This window comes from Manacus candei, unplaced genomic scaffold, assembly GCF_025592945.1.
Source record: "Manacus candei isolate 608988 ecotype Guabito, Panama unplaced genomic scaffold, ASM2559294v1 h1tg000028l, whole genome shotgun sequence".
NCBI classification, from domain to species: Eukaryota; Metazoa; Chordata; class Aves; order Passeriformes; family Pipridae; genus Manacus; species Manacus candei.
Genome location: NW_026138076.1, coordinates 30,101,112 through 30,119,611, shown reverse-complemented (window position 1 = coordinate 30,119,611; position 18,500 = coordinate 30,101,112). Strand labels below are relative to the sequence as shown.

Below are 18,500 nucleotides of genomic sequence, written 5' to 3'. Positions count from 1 at the left end.
TAATCTGTGGTACTTTAGAGGGGAAAAAGTACCAAATATGTAAGATCTCAAAGGAGAAGGGTAGAATAGTGTATGTTAAATTTACTAAGTGCTGTTAAGATGTGTAAAGTTAATGAACTTCTATGTGGGTTGAAACCTTCAGTGGAAAGATCCTTTTGCCACCCATGAGGCTTACAAACAGGCATATGTAGCAGCACCAAGAGTGATGACGTTCTGATGTATAGGTGCCAAAACAGTAGGATGGAACCTGTACCACAGCATACTCACAGTCTCACCTGTCTGCTAGTAAAAGCCAGGAGAGTAAATCTAGAATTGAAAGAGAACAATGAAACTGTGAGTGACTGCAGCTTCATGAGTGACCTCCTAAGAACTAAAACCTGACCTCCAAAAGGTAAAAGCAATCCAGGAAAGCCTATTACTAAGGATATTAAAACAGTTTAGAGATAATTAGGGTTTACAAACTCACACTGATTTTTTTCAGATTGGTCTCAGATGTGTGTGAATTCCTGTGGCAACCGCTAGGTAGAGACACGTGCTGGAAGTGAGTCCCTTCATACGACATGCTGTACCCCACGTGTGAGGCTGATGACCCACATATGTCAGAGTTTCAGGTTTATCTTTCAGTTGATTCTCTTTGCAAGTAGGAGGATAACAGACATTTTCCTTTTTTTAATTAAGCCCATGTTATCCCAGTCGGATTATAAGAAATTCCACCAGCAGTGGTAATGATTGCTCTGCAATCTGCCTGCCCTTTGCGCTATGCAGAAAAGCCTTGCATTTGTTGTAGCAGTGGCATATTTCACCTGCCAAAAGCACAGCAGCAACAGCCCCTGTGAAGGAGCTCAGTAACCAGCAGGTAGCCAGAGGGTCAGGATAAGCGCAGAGGATAGGCATGTTACTCGCCCTAGTGTTTCCTTGCTGGCTCTACTGTTCCCGTTACAAGCTGCTGAAGAGGTGACGTGTGCTGACAGGGCTAATGAAGTGATGGTGAGGTGAGGATGGTCCTTCTGAAAAAATAGTTGCACTTGTATTTTGAGTGAGGAAGTATGGCAAGTTCTGCAATTAATGGAAAAGTTTTCTATGACATCATGTCAGATGTTGGATTCTTTCCTGTCCTCATTCTCCCTGCTGTTAGGGGAAGTAGAGCAGGGTGATGGGGTGGAGTGAGAAGCTAGAACTGGCCTGTCCTGCCATCACAAGCATTCACCTTCCAGTGAGGTGAATCACACCAGGGGTTAGCACAAGTAAAACTGCTTGTAGGGATTACAACATCACGACTGTTCCCTTTAGGGACAGGTCAGTGGTAGTGAAAAACTGAGGACATGGAACAAATTCCCAAAGCAGATCAAACCAGTTATTCAGTTACTTCAGTTTAAAAAAAAAAATAAAAAAATTGCTGTAAGTGGTGGCATGTAGGCTGAAGGATTGGTTAAAAGGGCTCATTTGAATAGTTATCTAGTGGGATGCTGTGTCTCTTTAGTTGGTGCTGAGTACTGAAGTACTCTCCCTGCTTCCCTCCCTACTGCCATGTTGGAAAGTTTTTGCTTTTTCAGGGAGAGCAAGGGGTGTCTTAATTTTTGTCAGGGATCTGCAGCTTCCAAGCCCCTGTCCCCCAGTGCTGGCCCCATACCCCAGCCCGGTGGCAACCTGTGGAGGGAGCCACAGGCTGAATATGCTCCTTGTTGGGGCTTGACACCTGGAGCCAAAGGAGTGATGTGGCATGGCAGCTGCCCAGACAGGCCACCAAGGCCTTCTCCTCCAGCAGCTCCTCCTCTCTACCACAACCCAGTTGCCACAGGTCCCCCTTCCATGCTTCAAACAGGTGGTAGGAAGTTGCTTCCATGGAATATAGAATTGCCAATGCAGAGTGACCCTCACGCAGAGGCTGTGGGGGAGCCAGCCACAAGAGTTACAGGTTTGAGTAATTTTTCCCAAGAGTAGTCTAATTAACACATTCTTGGGGTTGTACTGAAAAGCCAGACTTTGGATGGTGTTTTTATGAAGTGAGGGAAGGAGGCTTTTGGAGGAGTTACCAGCTCCTGAGTCTCCTGTCTCCCCTTGCTAACAGCCCAGCCTTTTTCTCTCTGCAAGTCCTGAGATCTGTTCTAACCGCTTCATTAAGCTTCCGTGTGTCACGGTGGTGACTCCACAAATTTAATTTGGCTGGTTTTGTCCACAGGGGTGTGAAACTGGAGGACCAGGAGAACCAGCTCTGCAGCTGTGTTTTCCACGTGCTGAGTGGGGGCTGATATAAACAAAATGCTTTTCCTTCGGGGTTTTGGCAGCTCTTGCCCAATCTGTCAGAGAAATGGTTATGACTATTTCTCTGCTCTCAGATGAGGCTGTTGAAAACTTACAGCCTCTCTGGGAATTTCGGCTTCTTTCCATGGACCAGTAATAAAATCTGGTTTTATGTTGTGTTTAATTGCAGACAATTTCAAGTGTTAAAAAGTCTCTCCTGGCAGATGTAAAAAGGGGAAAACCCCCAAACAAACCAAACCCACCCCACCTGTCCATTTTTCTGTCAAACCTAAATACTTATTCTTTTTGACAATATTTACAATTTTTACATAACCTGACTGGCTGTTCTAAGAAGCTGTTCACAGCAGATATTTGCTACAACTTATATCCTAATTTTTTTTTCTCCATTGCTTTCTTTACTTAGTTTCAAAACAAATAATTTTTCTTAAATTATATTAATTTAGCCTAAATTATTCATTAAGGAAGTTTTATTTCTTGTATAAACTTTTATAATTGGCTTATAACCTTTTTTTGCAATGCTTTTTGGTTGAATTGCAATTGCAACAAAATTGACAGATACATGTTAAAAAAAACCTGTAGGTGGAGAGTAATAAAACACAAAGTCATATCAAGAGAGGAATTAATGCTGCAGCAGCATCATATTAGAAGCTATTAAATGAACCAAAATGAATAAAATCAGATTTTTTTTCTATTCCTCTACCCTGTTTTGTTTATTCTTTTAAAAGCACACCACTTTAAAAATGTTTTTGATCGAGATTTTTTTCAGAAGGTGTTTACAGAAAGCAAATATCATAAACCCCGCAGATGTTCAAGATGCTGTTCACGCATAGCAACGGTTGTCATGTGGTTCTTTTGTAAAATGTTTATTTTTCCCATGATAAGTTGAAACTTCTGGTTGTTGGTAGTTTCAAAGTTTTTTGTGGCTAGAAGCAACTTTCCCAACCATAGACCTGGTCATCAAGTAAATGGCAAATGTTTTTGAATATATGGCTAAAGCAACAGTGAAAATGGAGAATAAATATGTGATAATTACAGCTACTTCCAAATAACTTCTTGTGTGTTATCACACTGAGGAAAAGAACATTAAAGTGACATTCTTTATTGAATAAACTCCTCACTGGAAATATTTCTCCTACCTGTTCAACAAAAAAGGATTTAACAAGTGCTTTGGAAGGAAATTTGCTTTGTGTCACTGTCAAATGTATTAGCTTTCATTGAATCTGATTAGATTTTTGATGCCAAGGTACCTACCAGTGGAAATGGTAGCCTGTGCTTTGAATAGCAGAATTTTCCAGGAAAGATGGATCCATCTTGAGTAATATGGCTTTGAGACTTATACCCTCATGATGGATAATATTTACTATATTCTGATGAGACTATAATGTCAGGATGCCTATTCTGGGAAGTGCTCAAGATAAAGGAGGAGTTGGATAGTGTAATGGTAAATTTGAATGAGGAACTGTGCTTTACTTTTAGACTTTGCTGCTACTTTTTATTTGTGGATGTAACTCTCTGTCCTGGCTTTCATGCGGGTTTTGCTACCATGAGGTACAAAAAAGACTAGCAAGGTTAAAATCTTTTCAGCTAAGGAAGTGGTGGCATCAGACAGTGGTACAGTAGGAGGACCATTAAATACAGTTGTGGTTATGCTTAGGATGCTCTCCTTCCTGCTGCAAAATTTGCAAATACACAGTCTCACCTCCAGTGACTGGGGCTATGGTGCACAACAAGGATGCAAGTTCTGGGTGGCTGTTATTGAGTGATGTGGCCTGTATTTTAATGATCATGGACATCATTGCTCTTTATTTTGTATCGTGAAGCCTCACTGAGCCTTTGCATTTCTTTCAGTTAAGTAAGTACATGATAAAGTTTGAACAAAAGCTTGGAGATTGGAAGCAAAGTAGCTTAAATTTCAAACTTCCCAGTAAATATTTTAACAAAGTATGCTTGATATATGCAGATGAGGACTTTGAACAAAATATTTTTTATCTTTATTACTTCATTACTTTAATTTCAATTCAGAAAAGGATATCTGGTGCCATGGTACTTTGCTGTGGCTATCGCATTTCAGTGTCTGTGGTCATAGTGGCTCACATGTTTTTTCTTAAGTAGGCAATTGATGTTCTTGCAAATGAAAAATTTTTTAAGTAATGTTACTTTTTTTTTAATGAGGATATTTAAACAACTGTTTATACAGGTTATTGACCTAATGAGATACTTCCCTTTATTTCTGAAATTCATTTAAATCCTGATTCTACATTTCAAGACAGATAGTAACCACTACCCTTAACACTATAACAGCATGTGAATTCTTAGCATTTTCTTGAAGACTGTCTTCCTTCTCCCCAGGTATGCAGGACATACTTGCTTGGAGTTTCACCTGATTTCTAGGAGTTACAGCTTCTCCTAGAGATACTGCATGTTCTCTGGTTATGACATAACTTTTGGGACCTGGAGGAGGCTGGAAACTTGGCTTCTGTTCTGTCCAGTGTTGCCTCCCCTTCTCATTCCTTTCCTCCCCTATAACAGAGGGAGAGTGCTTGTTCTCTTTGCACTATCACAATTTAGGCAGTGATTTTGAAATTGTCTAATGTAAAGTAGGCTTTCCATAAGCTGCCTGGTGTAAATTGGGTAATCTGTTTTGACAGGGAACGTAGAGCAAAGTCAGTTGCTCAGAGCTTGCAAAGACCTCAGTAGCTGCTGTCAGGTTTTGAGGCTAGGAAATGAAGTATGCGTCTCTTCCCGGCTCTATCCTGATCCAGTACTGTAAAGAGTCAAAAAATTTTATTTGTAAGTAGATTTTATCACTGCTTCATAGTACTTAGGGATGTAGTGTTGGAAAGGGAGACTATCTTTTGTGCATCTTGGAAACCTGGCTGCCACCCTGTACTGGATTTGTAAGGCTTAGAGGATCTGGACTGTAGGACTGCAGATGTTAGGTACGATGCACCTGGGCAGGAGTTTTAAGGAGAGAGGCAGTGCGGAAACAGGTCTTTGAATTGCTGTCGGGAGTCTAGTATTGAAAGTTATTTTTAATAAGAACAGCAGACTCTATTGTGGCAAGTCCTACCACAAGAAGAACTCAGGAGATAACATGACCCAAGTCCTGCAGGGCTGGGCACCCTGCCCTCACTGGGCAAAAATAGATGGTAGAATGCACACAGTAAGCAATTCACTTCTTCTTGCCAAAGTGCACGTTTACATTCCTTGTGCAGTTTAGAAAGCGTAGCATGGGCTGATGCATCATCACAAATGTTTCTTAGGGAGGTGTTTCCTTCTGTCTTGTTTCCTTTATAAAGTTTTTTGGTGTTTCATAGGAATAGCATCATTGATTAGTTGTGTGTAATCGTCTTTCATTTATATTGATAGGAGAGGAAGACATTCAACAACTTTCAGGAATGCATTGCTGTAATTTACTCCTGTTTGCCCTTGTGCAGCATAAAAATACACTAGCAATAATAACTGTTGTTATTATTACTTATACTTGTAAAGATGATAGGAAAACTAGTGGTTTCTGTGAAAAACTCTGGAATAGTTTATATGACATCCTTTAGTAAAAAAGTATTATTTACTTTAGGATCTAATCATGCTTGCCTCTAAGGAAGATCTCTCTAATCTCATAAATTCTCAGTAGGAACTGACACATTTGGAAAGATGGTAATTAATCTATGTAGTATTTATATGATGGGAAAGCAGATATAGAAATCTGTTTTACTCCCCTTTGTAATATGTGGTAATTATAACAAGAAAAAAACCCTCCTCTTTTTATTAATGTAAATGCATGCAAGCTCTTTATTTGTTTAGTAGTTCGAACTCTGGAAAGTTCAATTGAGGTATTTTGGAAAGATCTTTAAAATGTACTGTGTCTTTTTTTTTTTCCTGAGCTGTAGCAACTAGTACTGAAGACAGCCTGAGCAGGGACTTCATTATAGTAATGAGCAAAACAGTCCTGATTCTCATGTAACAGAATATCTTCCAACAGATATTCTGAGGGCTCAGTTCAGAGGAGTATCCAGCCTTACAATGCATGGTTGCTTATTAGTGAGGGTGATCCATGGCAATGGGGATCACTCAAATGAGGTAGTGTGATATACTGGGATGCTTTAGTCCTTTGTTCTTCTGAGGGCACCTGCATGTTCATGGGAGCATGGGTATTTGGGCTGGCATTTTGTATCTTCTTTCTCCTGCACTCCTTAGGTCCTCCAGCAGTCGTGTCATTCAGGTTGCCAAACTGGATCCAGTGGTGTCCCTGTACATTTGTTTGAGCAGTGATAGCCTTGCCAACCTTCAGGGTGTTAAGCATCACCTTCTGAAAGACTTTGTGTTTGGACATTATTGAAGAGGAACCTTCATTGCTCCAAACCTTGTCAACATCACAAATGATGTTTGACCTCATTTTTCAGCGTAAACAAGTATAACAATTTTGTGAGGTATTTGGCAAATAAAGTCTCCAGTCACAGCCTGCTGTGACTACCCTTTCCTCTGTACCTTCTTTTGTCATGATATCAGGCAGCCCAAGACGCAGCTTCATATCATGAGGTGAACATGTTGATGTGTTTGCTTGTCTTTGAAAGATCCTGGTTCCCTGGCCACTTCTTCTCATCTCTTCCTGTGGTAACATTCTCTTGGTATTGTCAGGGGTTTTTGGATTTTTTTGTTGTTTGTTGGTTGATTTTTTGGTGGGGTTTGTTTGTTTTGTTATTGTTGTTTTCTGCCTCAAACTTGGTACTGACTCAAGGCACTTGAAATCACCAACCTGTTAGAAAAATATTCTGGCCAAAACTAATTATACATTTCTTTCCTTGGTTGTGGAGTTGAATTGATTCCTGGAGTCAGTGCCACACTCATTGCAAAGGAGTGAAATGAAAGGGTTGGGAGCAAAGACAGAAAGACAGGGAAAACAAAGGACAAGTCTTTATGTCAGCTCAGCTCTTTGCAAAGCTACCACACTACATCTCTTTCCCACTCCTTCCATTACCTCTTAAGACCTAGTCCCGCTAATAATATATGCCTGTAATGTGTGCATATTTTGGTGGGTTTTTTCACTGTCTTAAGGAGAAAGTTTAAAGTTAGATGCCTTCTTACTTGAAGGTGATATTTCTCTGTATTGTGATAATAAAATATATTTTTCATACCTTTGCACATTCCCTCATGGTAAACAACTGTACCACCAAATTTGATGGAGAAATAAGACAGGTTTGAATTAAATCATGCAACCCAGCTTTATGCTTTCATTTGTACAAAAAGCAATGGGGTTTACATAAGAAATATTATCTTCTATAATTTATTAGAATTACTATATTTAAAATTATAACTTATAAAAAATGCTTTTAACCAGGGCACAAACGGTTAGTTGCCTTATTAAAAAAAAAAAAAAAAAAGAAAAAAAACTACAACTAATCTCCAAATAGTGACTTTTATAACTCTAAATTTCCTGTGACTTAACAAAAATGTAAAAATGACCAATCCTATCTCATATTATGCAGAACCACATGCTGGATCCATGGTGTGAAGTCTGTGAAAAACTGAGCACCCAGTGTTTTAAGTCCATTCAATGGGAACACCAGCAGCTCTGGATTTAATGAGTCTGCTCTTAAATGTGAGTATATATGATTTTAATTACCCACATGGATTATTGGCTGCACATTGGTGGAATCTTTCAAATATTACATTTTAAATTAGTTAATGTATGTTGGAATATAGCACCAAGTAGTTAAGGTGGCTGTCCATCATATTGCTATCCAATATAGATCCAAAAAGAAGTCAAAGTGCTCATGTAACTCTTACACGTATGGACTTTTTATTATATATGTCACGTATGGGCTTTTTATTATATATGTCACTGTGCCATGACTCAGTAACACTTTTGCTATAAATAGCAAATAAAGCAACAAAAGCTTTGGAAGCTTTAGGAATGTTGTCAAACCGAATACAAAATACTCCTTGAAATGAGTGTCTATTTTAACTGTTTACTTCAAAATTATGATTGATGATTTTTGACCCACAGTGAATGAAGCCAAGTCTTTGTGTATTCTGTCCTTAAAGTGAGAAGTGTAGCTCACAAGTTGATCAGACAAAACAGGAAAGTAAAAGAGAAAACTTTTCTGAAAATCTGAGTGTGTTCTAAAGGGGTCCAGATGTTGGGGGGGAATAACATAGGTTTGGTTGGGTGGTATTTTGGTTTGTTGGGTTTTTTGGTTGGTTTGTTGTGGTTGGTTTATTTTATTTTCACTGGTTCCACTAATCTCAAAGTAGCATAAACTTTCCCCAAAATTATGCACCTTGTTGAATATTGCCTGGTCCAGTAATATATAGGAAAGAAAATTCTGGGGTGCCATCTGCAAGTGAATATAGTCAAAAATATAGAAGAGGGAATAGTTTTACATGCCCAGAAGAAGTTGAATAAAAAACAATACTGAAGAAACTTGGCAGGTGAGGAATAATGTAAAATATTAATAGTCAGACTGAAGGTGAAGAAGACACAAAAGTTGTGAAGCTTAGAGAGTTACAAGCTTTGTAGCAGTTAGAGTTTCAGGATCGGACTCTGTTGCGTATAACTTCAGAGTTATGAAAACCATTGAGGCCCAGCAATGGAAGCTTGCTTTTCTTTCCTCCTCACTTTTGATGATATTTGCATTAAATAAAGCAAATAAAATAGAAACCTTTCAAATCCTCAGCAAGAATTGTGAATAGAAATTTGAAGCACTTCCAAAATGTTTAAATGAAGGGCTGAAAAATAATTTGGAGTCCTAAATTAGTTATGAAAATGATTTACAGTTTTATTTCTTATAAAATGTTTGTAAAACTTTTTTTCTATAACAGCATAAAAATTAGTCACTTAGTAATTAAAATATTGTATATATTTGGGTTCCAGTAGTCAAAATAATGATAAAGCTTCTAAGGGACTAGCTATAAGGAATACGAAATATTGTGGTTTGTTTAAGAAATCTAGTGAATTTTATGGAAGAAATGCAACAGCACACAACCAGAGAGCTTGTAAATATATGGTTCTTTTAACAGAATGGTCAACTATAATTACATGAAAAATATACTTTTTTTTTTGAGTTTCAAAACCCAGTTTTGTTATGAAAGCTAGTTTTCAATCTATGCTTTTGCGCTGTGCAGAATAACATAATTCATATCAATAAAATTCTTGTGTTCTCAAAGTCAACAGTTAATTTTCATGTACTGATGCAGAGATACAGAGAGTATACATCAAAGTTTATATGTAAATACTCTTTATAAGCACATAATAAATGTTTATTAAAGATATGCTTTGAGATATGCTCCTTATTTAAGACATATGGTATTTACTTTGTTCAATTCTTAAGATATTTTTGGGTCTATCTCCTAGAAATTCTTACTAAGTAAGAAACTTAGTGAGTTTGATTGTGAATGCAAGCTATTGTCTTCTGTCTTTGCTCCTCCAAGACTGTGAAAATACTTTGACTTTCAAAATAGTCTTCATAACGTCTGCAACTACTAGTTTCTTGGCACCTCTGTGGTACTTTTAAGTATTGTTTGGCTTATTTTAAAATTAGAAGCGCCCCTTTCTTGCTGTGTTTTATTTGTTGGACTATTTCTTTTGTTACTTGTGCTTCTTGGATGTTTATTGTCAGTAGACAGGTAAGGGAGACTGATTTTGGTGATAGCGGAAGTTACAATTAACACATTTTTGTTAATTTAGAAATGATATGTGCTTGTATATATCCACCATTCTTTGATTCATTGAGGATGTGACTTCTAAAAGTGGTATTATTACAGGCAGTTGTTATTGTAATTTTTTTGTGTGGGACATGGATTGATTAATTTATGTCAGAAAAAAAGAAGCTTACAAGAGCTTCTCAAATTAATTGTGGGGGGAGGGTGTATGTGTATGATTACATATGATTTGGTCAAAAACTTTCTTTCTTATCCAGACAAAATTTGATTGAACTATTCATAAAAAGAAGTTTTAGTTTTTCATTTAAAATCGAATTCGCTTTTGCTGATTGTGTCAACGAAAGATTCTCCTAAGGAAAATATGACAATCATGGAAGTGTTTTTATTAATGTCAGACGTTTGTGAAATGATCTACTTTTACAGCAAATGTGCTGGGAGGGAGGGGGGAAGTAGAGAACAAAGGCAAAAAAAGCAGCACTTTTAAAGGATGATTAGTCTATTGTTTCAGAACCTGAGTGCTGATTCTGTCAATGCAGACAATTTCATTTCTTTCTTAGAAGCTAGAAAAATATTCTTTTGTACATTCACTTATGCAAGGAAGAGTTCATAAATATCTTGTAAATGAAATAGTACATACATGGTATGTAACAACAGTGCTGAGAATATTTGACTAGAGACAGCCTTTTCCTAGCCTTTGGAAGGGTGAATATGAGGAAGATAGACAGAGAACAAAGGAAAAATGAGACACGTGAGGAGAGATTAAGGAAGAAAAAGAAAAGAGTATATTTTATCAGTTTCTTTTCATAAAGAATAATCTGAAAATGAATGAAATTATAGCTCAAAAAAGAAGTATTTTTACCTCACTCTAGCTCAGAGAATACTCAACATTATTAGAAATTAATTCTGATATTATCTATTGAAGGTCAAATGAAATTGTTTCCTTGGATATAGACTACAATCCAGACATGTTACTGTGCAATTAGAAGCAAAATGCTCCACTAAAGAGAATGAAAACTATTCAAATTAACTTGGTGGGAAGAATCTATGTCTTCATTTTATTACACCAGTTTGTATTTCCAAGTGTAATGACATTAATCTCTAGTTTTATACTTCATTTAGTTCTGTAAAGATACATTGTATGACTTAAAGAAACAGATCAGAATATGGGAACATGATTTTCAACCTTTTTTTCTAAGTAGAGGCAACATTTCATAATTTTTTCTTTTCACATATTTATAAAATGCAATGCAATAAACTCAGTGAACATTCAGTACAGGAATAAGCAATTGGTAAATGAAATAATTTATCTCTAACAAAAATATAGATTCCAAACAGCGTACTATAATCTATATTGCACTTAATTTCTCTAAATGATTACAGTGGCACTTGGGGTGGTTTTTTTTCTTTCCTGTGTCACTTTCTCTGAGCTGCTCCTCCCCACTGCCACCTCTCATATTTCCAGGTGCATCATATGGAAATTACATATTTTCATAATTTCAAATCTTAGGGTCTTAAATTCACCTCTCAGACGTAATTAATATCATACTGTTTTTTTCAAAGGTGCTGAACTCCTGCGTCTCACAGAGAAAGGGCTCGGTAATGCTCAGCACTTCTGCAAATAACTTACTGGAAATGTAGGCACTTATATTTTAGATAGTTAAATATTGATTCAGAAGGTTCACGTTAAGCCTTTTCATTTGGAAACATACCTTTTGACAGTCCCCTTAATTTTTACATTGTGCACTTTTATAGTTTAAGTGGACCACTGGTGGGACTAAACTGGTGAGAAGTGGTCAAGTGGGTGTGATTAAGGAACTGCTGCCTAATATGCTAAGATACTGATACTTATGATGTGTGACTGTTAAAAATCTAACTTGTGCTCCCACAACATCAGCCTTTCCTTTAGTATATGCCATCTTTGCAGCATTTCAACTATTTTAATTTCAAAATATTAATGTAACAGCATTTGATATTACAAAGAAAAATGCTTAAATTATTTCATCAATATAAATAAAATGTTCCTTTGTGGAAAGGATATTTGACAAGAAATTAAATACACAATTTATTTGCAGAGAGGAGTTTCTCAAGGTTAAAAAATAACTTTTGATCAGAATCTGTATGAATAAAGGACATTTAAATTAGTTAGGTTCTTGTTGGCATAACTTGGCCTCATACAGTGCCATTGTACTAATTCAGAGTACAGAATGGTATAGAATAATATAACTAGTGGATCCAGGTACACACATCCCATTGTCTTGCCTTTCCTCCTTCACCCTCAGCAGGGAGGCTGTGCCCAGGCTCCTGTCTGTGTTTGTGGTGAGCCTCACTGCATGGCAGCTCTGCCTGTGCCCTTCAGCTCCAGCGGCCATAATGCAGCATTTAAATGACATAGATAATCTTGTGCTGACCTAGCAGATCTGCAGGATATTTGTGGGAATTGTAAATGTCTAGAAAAGGGGCTGTGCATTTTGTAGAATCCATGGCAGACTGTAATGTGATTTACATTGGTGCACAGAGTTCGAACGGAGGGTGATTTTTAATGTTAGTGCAAGAAATCTGGCTCCCTTATATGGAAAGAAATATTTCTATAACTCTTGGATCTTTCTTAGCTCAGTCTGTGAGACTTCTGAAATGAGAATTTCAAAACTAATGTTACTGCACTATTTGATATATGATAGTCTGTAGTTGAGAATAATTTCCTCTTCTCATTCATTCATGATGTGAAAAAAACCAAAACAAACAAAGAAAAACCCCAAACAAAACAAAACTCCACCAAAATTAATCTGAATTTTATAATATATGAGAGGGATAAATGGAATAGTGAAACCAAGATATACAATTATTTTTTATAATATTCTAAAAACTCTGGTATTAAAATTGCACCAGAAGAAATTGTTACAGTAGTTGGCTGTATCCTAAATATTTTTATTCTTATTGATATATTCAATATAAATTAAGCCATAACATGTATTAATTTACACCACAATTTAGTTGTCTATTACAATAGACAGTAATTTATATTACAATTTTTTTTATTGCTGATGTATTGAAATTATTTTTATTACTTGTTTCCCTGAAAAAATCCAAAGATCTTGTGGAACAAAATAAGAATAAGGGGGTGTTTGATTTTTAACTTTGTTGTTCGTAGTTTTGGGGCTTTTAATTTATCTGATATTATGTACCCATGTACAACTAATCAGATTTTATGTTATTGCATGTTCGTATTTTTATCTTCTCTTTTTCTTTAATGGGATTGTAAATCCTTCTATGACTTAATTGTCAATCTTGATTTCAAAGACCAACTTTAGACTAAAGCCAGAACTTAGCATTTGAAAATTATTTTGGAAACTTCATAGCAAACTGCGTAAAAAGGACTGCTAGAAATCCTCTTTGCAAAGGAGTTGTGTTTGCCATAACTGTGGCAATAAATTGCCCTTCCAGCTGGCCAAAATGTAGAATAATCTAGTTAAAACCAAACCAAACAAACAAAACCAAAAAACCCCCATACAACTGACAACCAACGTAAGGCCTAACTGGCAGTTATTTTGGGACAGGCCAAAGCGTGCCACTGATTTCAAGCATTTGGATGTGTGTGTCTCTTTTCATTCAGGGCTCAGTGCTAGCAAAGGGTTAAGAGTTTAGACATGAACCTGAAATGCTGAGCAGGGTTGATGATCCCAGAGGAGGGAAATTTGTCCTGGCACGGAAAGTATCTTCACGATTCATTTTGTCTTGCAGAAATTTCTCCCCGTGTCATTCCTAATAGTGGGGAGGTTTAAGAGAGTGTGGGGAGAAGAGGGAAGGGGGAACATATATGGGAAAGGGCCCTCTCTCTACAAACTCCTGATTAGCAGATGGGATGTTCTGGAAATACTTAGATCATACCAATAAATAAAGACTAGCACATGGTCCTAAGAAACAATGTTTTTGCATATAAACACACACACACAAAATAATCTGGTCTCAGAGTCACAGCTGCAATGGCACAGTGACTCATAGCCTCTGAAGTCTCCTTTATAAAATGGAGTGGAATGAACTGCTGTTCAGATGCAAAATCTCTAAGACTCACAACTGAGCTTTGAACAGAAATGTTTCGAATTGTCAGCAAAAAGTAGTTTACTTCAGAAGTAGAAAGAAGGGGAGCAGGGTAAAAAGCATACAAGTGAGATATAAGGTGAATATAAAGTGAGTTCATCCCCCCACAAATCTTTGGGCAGGTAATTGAGATTCCTACTTTGGTGGTTTGATTCCATTTCTATTCACCTGGTCACTGGATATGAAAAATAAAAATAATTTTGAAAAATCACTATTATGGGTATCTTAATGAAATTCTTCCTTGGGGTGTTGTTCATGTTCAATCTCTTGCAAGCATGCACACTATGGAAAAAATGCAATTTTCTGTTCTTGATTAAAGACGTTTTAAGTAGACAGTAAAATTATTAGACTTTAACCTGTGTCTTATAGGTAGATGTTTTGGTTTAAGACTACACCACCTGAGAAAAATGTAGTTTTAATTAGAGTTGCTACTGTTTACCAGCAGTAGCACTGTTATGTGATGGTCTTGGGCTATAAACAAAGTTTTAGAGAAGGAACATGCAGTTTTTGGACTGATGTAATTGTAAAAAAGGGTCTACCGCTGAACATGCAAATCCTTCTTTAAGTCACGTTTTACTAGTGCCTTAAATCCTTGTTATTTTATGCCTGCTTATTCTTTAAAGTATAGCAGTTAGTTAATATTATCAATATATCATACTCAGTTGCTTGCCAAGCTGCTGCATATGAAGTCCAAACAACAAGACATCTGTTCCCAGGAGCGCCAGGGGGAAAACCCACACACAGCCCAATGTGGGGCAGTTTCACAGAACCAGGCTTCTCTTCCAAGATGCAGACTGGATGGAGGTAAATGGAGTTGTACATCTCTCTCCTTATTCTCTTTCGATTTGGAAAAAAAAAAGGCATTTCCACTGTCAGTCTATGGGAGGGCCTGTGAGGGCTGGAGTCATGGGGCTTGTTGTGATGGACCCTTTGGTGGGCAGTACACTGTGACGTTGGCTGTTCCATGCCAAAACCTGCAAATATTATCCTTAAATATTGCTATATTAACATCGTAATGTGCCTTTAGTATGGCAGACTGTAAATCTGTGTCACTCTGGGCACCCTCTCTCTCCTGCTTTCCAATCACTATGTGAAGTGCAGTAGTCAGTATTTCTGATGTAGTGTTAGTTTTAGGCCCATGCACTTGGAAATACAAACGGGGAGAAACCTTACATTCCTGATTCCACTTGCATTCATAGGGAAATATAAAAGCTCAGGTCTCAACTGAACCTTATTTCCATTGTATTTAAGTGCCAAACAAATAAAATCAAAACTAAATCAAACCCACCTCTATCTATAAAAGGAACTGTGCTCATGTATGATATGATCAAATGACTTCTTTAACATTGATACCTATAGGTGACCATTGCTATGCCCCTCTACTTGGGTTTTGTAGAAAGCTTCAGAACTCCCATACAGAAGTTATCACTGCTGTGATCTGAAATGCTTAATATTAGTGTAGTAACTTTCAGAGGAAAATGAATGGTGATACTTGATGCTTAGAAACAAAAATCCTGATACCAAAATAATCCGTACCTGTGTATAAAAAAGCTCAAATGGGTAGCAAAATTCTCAGTGTTACACGTATGAGACTACAAAAAAGTTACGTTTTAAAATTTTACCTTTGAAGAAATAATAGACCACATTAATTAAACCCCTTAGTATTAGCTGAAATATGCCAGGGAGAGTCTTTTAGTATTTGGTGGTATCTCCTATCCATTTGGAAAAAAGACAATTTTCTAAGAATTCATTCTTCAGAGATGTCCCACAGTTGTGGACAGATTTCTGTTTGTCTTGGTACTAAATGATGGAAAGGAAAAATTTAAAAAAAATACAAAGTAACATCCAGAGAACCAATACCAGCTAATGATAGGTTTTACAGGTAAATTATATCTATATGCAAACAAAATATAGCCAATAATGGCACAGTCATGAAATTGCATAGTCATACAAAGCCTTCCTTGCACAGTGCGTTTCTGTGCTTTTGCTGAAGCTTTTGGTAGGTCCTGTTTTAGTGGGGTAATTTTCATTCAGATGCTAGTAAAATTTAAAGTATCTCTAAACTATTTTAAAGAGAGAACTAATGCTGTGCTATTCAGCAATCCAATTGAGCTCAGAGGGAAAAAAACCAAAACAACTCTGCAGAGAACAGGAAATACATCTACATGAGTCACAAAGATGTCGTAAGGATTGTTCTGTTCAGATTTATACTGACACACTTCTGGTGAACTTGAAACTCTGCTGCTTCTTATAAAGAAAAATGTTCCTAGATGTTGAGCAATTTCTTACCGATGATACATTAATAACATTATCATTTTATCTTGCTTTCAAGAGAGAATACTGTTTTTTCAATTCCAAAAAATTCAGGATGTGTTAGAAGTGTGGGAATACATATGCGTGTATATATAAAAAATATATTTAAAAAATCTATTGATTTTATATATTTTGAAATTCAGTTCTCAAAACTGAAAGACAGCATAAATCTCAGTTTAAGGACTTTGACCATATAGTAATGTTGTTTCTGCCCTAAATTTTTCACTTGTATCATGGGTAAAAATGCGGTGTCTCTCTGTCTAGTCTTGTGCAACATGAAGCCTGTTACTGGCCAGCACATAATTTTAGAATTTTAATATTGCAGGAGCCTTTACTTGGAGCCCTGGTGCAGCTGCTATGGACACATTTCAGCTTTTTATAAGCTCATACACATAATAAAACAAGAAGTCACAAAACTAGATGCTATAAAACAACACAGGAAGAAGCACTCATGTTTTCAGGTTCTTAATACTATCTTGATAAAATATTTAGTAAGGTGAACTGTGTCACAGGAAAGCACTGTGCGGGCATCTTGTTTTAATTCTAGTCTGTACTCACTAGCTCTGCAGGCTTGCATTTGATCTCTGAGCCAAGATAAAGCTCACAATGAGAACCAAACACAGCAAATAAACAGAAATGTCTCCTTCGGTAAAGGGTGTGAAACAGAAGTATTCCACTAGGTCCAACAGTATGTGCCACGAGACGCTACTATTCGCATGGCCATGATTCTGAGACAGCACCCTCAGACAGGGGTGGAAAATCATAGTAGCAGAGGAGATGTAACTGCTGAACTCCAGGGGAAGTTGAGACAGGCGGCTGCTGGTGCTAGGGAGGGGCATGGCCGCAGTGACTACTGTGCTGCAAACACAGTTTTTCTTGTAGTCTGTTTTATGTTACCGTGGTAGGTAAGGAAGGGCATAAAATTAGTGGATTTTCATTACCCTTTTCCAAGTGCAATTGTATCGTGCCTGACACATCTGAGTCTTGGGGTTTTATGCGACACTTTCGTAAACATGTTTTTCTTAATTAATCATCCCTAAGGAACTGGTCATTTTGAGTAGTTTATGAGCGGTTTGAAACTTAGTGTCCTGGCTAGGACGAGGTCTGTTAGAGGATTATTTCCTCAAAAATATGAGGGACTAGGGATGTTGCTGTTTTAGTAGTTTGCAACTCTTTTCATTTGGTAGAGGTAAATTTGGACAAATGCTAGATCAGTTTTTCAGGACAATTTGTGGCTTCAGACTGGTTTCCATCATCTGAGGAAACACGACAGACTACGTTCTTCAAACTGTAACCTTCCTCTGGTTACATTCTGTCTGAATGGATGAGGGAACACATTTTGGAGTACAGTCATTTAAATATTTAGTAGTGACTTTACTGCTTACTGCGCTTCATTTCAAAGGGGTTAGCCCCAGAAATAAGCACAGCTGCTGCATGCTCAGGAGTAAGTGCTTTCAGGATGGCGCCTTAACACAGCATTTGTACAGGACTTGTATGGTATTAACAATTTTAGGTCCTCAACCTGCAAACACTTATGCGTTTCAGTAACTTTATTCTTGAGAACAGTCTAGTAGCACTCACATGAGTGTGATTATGGACACGAGTAAGTGCTCACAGGATCGCGGCATTAGTTTTCAAAGGGACTGTAAAGTCTGTGGACCATTGCGGAAATATATATACTGCAATGACCTGTGAAATTGCCACATATACATGTAGCTGTATGAAGGAAACTACACGTTCCCTGTACCTAGTTCTGTGAGTGTTTCAATGAACGAGCAGCTTTATTCATGCAAGCAAACATAAGAAATGATATGGGATTGCTTACACGAGTAAAGCTGGACATACATTTAAATGTTTGAAGGTCTGTCCTGCAGACTTTGCTGTTAAAACACGTGTTTTTGTTCCATGTGTTGAATCAAATGCAGTGCTATGGATTCAAATACTATGAGAAAAATAAGGTAGTGAGTTTGCAGGGTAACGTAGAATCTACCAAAAATCTCTGCTGAAAAGGTATCTGGTGGCTGCAGTGACCGTGAATAAAAAATTACTAGAAAAAACAATAATTTTAATTTTGTCTTTAGATTGAAAAAAAATAAAATTAAAAGACTGTAAATGTTAAACATGTCACTGGATCAAAAATGGTACAATGACATTATTAGTTCCCGTCT

The 18,500-nt window shown here is 37.1% G+C and overlaps 1 long non-coding RNA gene across 1 annotated transcript; it reads left to right on the top strand.

Moving 5' to 3' along the window:
- Nucleotides 1-1,133: 1,133 nt before the first annotated feature.
- LOC127472073 (uncharacterized) lies at nt 1,134-16,756 on the top strand. Its single transcript, XR_007904855.1, has 4 exons — nt 1,134-1,234; nt 7,749-7,861; nt 11,485-11,558; nt 16,658-16,756. It is a non-coding gene; the product is annotated as an uncharacterized LOC127472073 (long non-coding RNA).
- The last annotated feature ends 1,744 nt before the right edge of the window (nt 16,757-18,500 follow it).